Consider the following 5208-nt stretch of genomic DNA (forward strand, 5'->3'; position numbering starts at 1 on the left):
CCAGGAGGCTGGGCTGCAGCTGTGGCCCTCCTATAGCACACAGTTGTGCTGTGTCGTTTGAATTTGTGCTTCAATGCATCTTTAAAACATTTCTACTGTATAACCCGATTAAAGTTGTGTCCTGTCTGTTCACTTGACTGTCGATGCTAAAAATCCTACTTCTAGCACAGTCCACACATTTTAACTCTAGCATAAATATTTTTCAGAAAGAAATACCTATAAAAATAGACGTTTCTAACAGCTTTCGTTTTATTAGCCCCCAGCATTTTCTTGCTAATATATGCAAGTATCTCAGTCTATTCACTTTGGCTCTCAAGAAATTTTTGTTTATTGAATCAAACTGATAATTTCTTTGCTATACTCTTTTCTCCCCGTATTTTCTGTTTATAATATGTTCATATTTTCATTCACAATTTAAGTGTTCATCCTTAAGCAGTTTTATATAGTTCTAGTATATTCTCAATGAGGCTTCCTTGAGGAAGACTAAAATATTTGCAAAATATTTAGATTGTTGGATATATGTTGGGGAAACTCAGGAAATGACTCGTCAGATATATATTATCCATTTTTCATAGATGGGCTTCACAATTGTTATATCTTCGTATGTTTTTTATGTATTAATTATGTTGAAGATTTATGTCTTGCAGAGAATACTATTTCAACCAAAAAAAGTCATTTCACACCTCCAACTTCCCTTTTTCTTGTGTGAGTATTAGCAATTCTCCTCATTACCACTCATTCTAGCGTTAACTAGCCCTTAAATTTTGGGGTTTTCCCTTACTGCTTTTCCATCTCATTCCAAGTTATTCTCATTTTTAGTATGCTGAACAATTTAGATTTTTTTTTTTTAATTTAAGCTCTCATTCAGATTACTTCCACCACTTTAAATAAGTTACTAAATTATTTTTTCCAGACAAATAAGGTGTTCTATTTCCCTATGAACTAGCACATCATCGAATAGTGTACATGTGTTCTTGGCAGTTAAATACAATTGCTTGGATCATAACTACTCCTTTTGAGGAGTTTATTAGGTCTATAAAGCTGAAATAATCTTTTAAAGCTGTTGCCATTTGAAATGACATTTTTGTTGTTCAATTTGAAGTTTCAGGCAATAAAAGGCTTTGTTTAATATATATTAATATATATATTAATATTAATATACATATATTTCAAAAGCTTCTAGAGGTGAGAAAAAAAGATCTAGAGAAATTCAGGGGCATGTCTTAATTAATAACACAGTTGGTAAATACTGAAGGCAACAAAATATGCAAAACCTTTAACACTTGTTGCAATGTGATTGATTTTAGATTAATATAAAGGAAATAATCTTAATACCTGAGCATAGCCATATTTGAAAACCTCTTGGCAAAATAATTGAAGAATAATTTCTGAATAGGGGCAAATAGTCCTTTATGTCTGGGTCTTCAGGTGCCTGAGGAAGAATGCATTGTGAGACAACCCACAGGAACAGCATCCAGAGATACTGTACCTTCCATGAGGACTGTTGGAAACTTAACCTAAGATAGGCATAATGCATTTATTTGAGCAAGTGTAAAATAATAATTTCATCTGTCTTTACTGAAAAAGAAAAGAAAATGAAAACAGCTTCGTTTGCCAAGAATGATGAAGCATGATTGATTATAACACTGTCTCAAATCTGGGTAAATGAATTGTAAAATCAAAAAAGGTGATAGCATTTGAATTCTATTTGAGAAATTGCTAAGTTAAGATCTTTCTACCTGTCAAATTTAGAGTTAATCTACAATCAAAGATCTGTACTTATTGGACTCATGTGCAAAATAGACTCAGGCAAACATTGTCACTTTTGCCTTTCCAATTACTATAACCCACTGGGCAGCAGACTTTCTTTCTCAAACACAGAGTAAGCAGTAAAATCAACCTGGAAAAAAAAAAAGCCACAGACAGGTAGAAGATACTTGTAGTAAAATAAATGACAGGATAGGCATTATGACTATATAAAAAACACTTAAAATCAGTAACAAAATGGGATAAGCAACAGAATAAATAATATAAACAATTAATTCATGGAAGCAGAAATCTAGGTGGCAAATAAATAAGTAAATAAATAAATGCTGGATCTCACAACTATTCAGAGAAATGTAAATTAAAGTGGGCATTAAAGTAATTAAAATGAAGGTCTTTTACATCAAGCACCAATATTCCAATAATTCAACTTGCAGAGAAACTCTAACATAAGTGCACAGGAAGTATGTTATAATGGTACTGTTTGAAATATTTTAAAAGTGGGGAAAATCGCTGTCCTTCAAGAGAAATAGATAAATAAGTTTGTGACTTGCTCATGAAATAGAAATATACGCAGTAGTTAAATGAACAAAGTGGAGTTACAAGTCTCTGAATATTTTGAAAAGTTAAATGTTGAAAAAATTTCAAGAAGGTATTATATTGTGTGACAATATTGAGGTGATATATCAATATTGAGTTTTTCATTTGCATGTCCCTGATGTTTAGTGAGTTCAAACACCTTTTTATTACCTGTTAGTCATTTGTATGTCTTCTTTGGAAAAATAGCTATTCAAGTCTTCTGCCCATTTTTTAATCAAATTATTTAGATTTTTTTTTTTTTTTTTGCTATCTGGTTGTATGTATGTGTTCCTTTTATATTTTTGGATATTAACCCCTTGTGAGGTTTGCAAATATTATCTCCAATTCTATGGGTTGCTTCTTTATTCTGTTGTTGCCTTTGCTGTGCAGGTTTTATGTTTCACATAGTCCCAATTGTTGAGTTTAGCTTTTCTGTTGATTTTGTTTTTCTGTTGATTTTGCTTGTGTTTTTGGTGTCATACCCAAAGAATCATTGCCAAGACCAATGTCAAGAAGTTTTACCGACAGGAACTCTACCAGATTCTCACTCTCAAAATCAGAGAAAAATTCCTTTGCGTTTCCAGCAGGGGTTGAGGAAAAGTAACTTTTTTTGAAATATGCATAAAGCTCTTAGCTAGGCCTGTCCTAAAGGGAATCTATTTTACCATAGCTTAACTGGGGATTAAATGAAGCCTAACTGACTTATTTACAAATGGGCAAAAGGATTTATTATCAACCAAGTTACCACATAGGGAAATTCTACAAGCCAGTGTAAGAGCTCAGGCTCAAAGCTACCCAACCCAACCGAGAGATATAATGGGTATTATCACACTCTTCTAGTTATGCTTGGCTGTGTAAGTTTACCCCCAAACACTGTGTCTAACGCAACTATTTTATTTTTTAGCGGGCTTATTGAGATTTAATTGACATACGAGAAAACTGCATACATTTAAAATGTACAATTTGATATATTTTGACATGTGTATATCCTGTGAAAACATCCCTTTGATTAAGAAGATAAACATATCTGTCACCTTCAAATTTTTGTGCCACATTTTAATTTTCAAAACCAAATTTTTATATAATAATGTGTTTTTTGGACCCAATTTGAGAAAATACTATTTGGAATTTTTGTACATATGCTCATAAGAAGTATTGATCTGCAAGGTTTTTATTTCTTGTCATGTCTTTTTTTTTCTTCTGGTGTTATTATAAGGATAATGCTAGCCTTAGAATAATTAGGAGTATTCTCTAATTTTTTATGTATTTGGAAGAATTTGTACAGAATTGAAGTTATTTCTTTCTTATATATTTGGTATAATTTATCAGTAAAGCCATCAAGGCTTAGAGGTGTCTTTCTGTTTAAGTTTCCTCCACCCTAAAAGTTTAATATCTAATTAATGTAATGAATAGATATTAGGCTATTTAGGTTATTTCTTCTTGAGGTTTTATAGTTCGTATCTTTCAAGGAATTTGTCTTTTTTTTGGTCAAATTTGTTAAATTTATTGACATAAAATTGTTCATAGTTTTGTATTATTTCCTGTAGAATATATAGTGACTCGAAGGGAGCAAACACTAAAGCAGGGAGACTAATTGGATACTTCTACCTGGTCAAAAACTGTGATAAATTAGACTAAGGAGCCAAGTGCTACGTTGCCTTCTAATGCTGTAATTAGTCAGAAGAGTCATTAACAACTGATGAGTTGTATTAATATTCTCTTTTAAAGAAAGTAGAGTATTAATTCTATAGATATTCACTAATATATTATTATTAAACATATTATGTGCCAACTGTTATAGTTATTGCTTTTCTCTTTAAGAAAAAGGCTAAATTTTATTTTTATTAAAATATTTGGGGACTTAAGACAAATTTTAGCTAGTTTTTATGTAGAAAATTATTTAAGATTTAGCTTTGAGAAAATCCTGGCTAGTCTAACAGGGAACTACCTTACTAAAATGTCTTTCAAACAATTCCAGGTGATTTGAAGTGTCAAATCCTTGCACATCAGGTCTTCAAATAATGCTGTTTTATTCAATATCCTTTCATTAGAGGGTTGATGGAATGCCATAGGAATCTAACTCTTGTTTATATCAATTAGCCTGTGGTAAAATTGGTTTCATTAAATGTCATTTGGCTTAAAGTTACAAAATCTATCAACAACGTTAAGCGAGAACTTATTATAGCAACATGTTGCTTAATCATTGGAGGGGTACAGTCATTCCATTGTTTGTCAAGGCACAAAAGCTGAGGCAGATCCTGAAAGCAGCTGCATCTGGAGACTGTCAGATAACTTCCCTTCATGTGGCAGGTTTCTCCTCGAATAAAGTTTAGGAGGGCATATAATAGAAATGCTGCCCCATGAAGTTTTCTAATGTTACACAAAATTGTGTCTATGGTCATGCCACACTGAACAAATCTGATCCTGTCTGATATCAGAAGCTAAGCAGGGTTGGGCCTGGTTAGTACTTGGATGCGAGACCACCTTGGAAGACCAGGTGCTGTAGGTGTAAAAAATGAAAAAATATAAGGGATTGTAAGCTGACAAGGTCCCTTCAGTCTGTGAGGTCAACCAAGGGTTGCCTCACCTAAAAAATAAAAATAAATAAATAATTTTTAAAAATAATAAAAAAGAAACAAAATTGTTACAGAAAAAATTATTTTCTAAATGCATATTGTGAAATATGTTATCCAAAGAATGCCACATCAAATGTGCTATTTAAAAAACATATTAAATAAGAACACTGGAACCTGATTTTTTTCTACTTTATTCCTTTCTACTTACATAATACATAAATGTTCCATAATCTCTAGTATTACGGAAGTAGCAATCAACATTTATTATTCTTCAGACCTTGCTTATCAA

General features: G+C 31.9%; 1 pseudogene; it reads left to right on the plus strand.

The window, feature by feature from the left end:
* The first annotated feature begins 4733 nt into the window (after window positions 1–4733).
* LOC118609049 lies at window positions 4734–4852 on the plus strand (annotated as a pseudogene).
* The last annotated feature ends 356 nt before the right edge of the window (window positions 4853–5208 follow it).

This window comes from Rousettus aegyptiacus, unplaced genomic scaffold, assembly GCF_014176215.1.
Source record: "Rousettus aegyptiacus isolate mRouAeg1 unplaced genomic scaffold, mRouAeg1.p scaffold_m13_p_10, whole genome shotgun sequence".
NCBI lineage: Eukaryota > Metazoa > Chordata > Mammalia > Chiroptera > Pteropodidae > Rousettus > Rousettus aegyptiacus.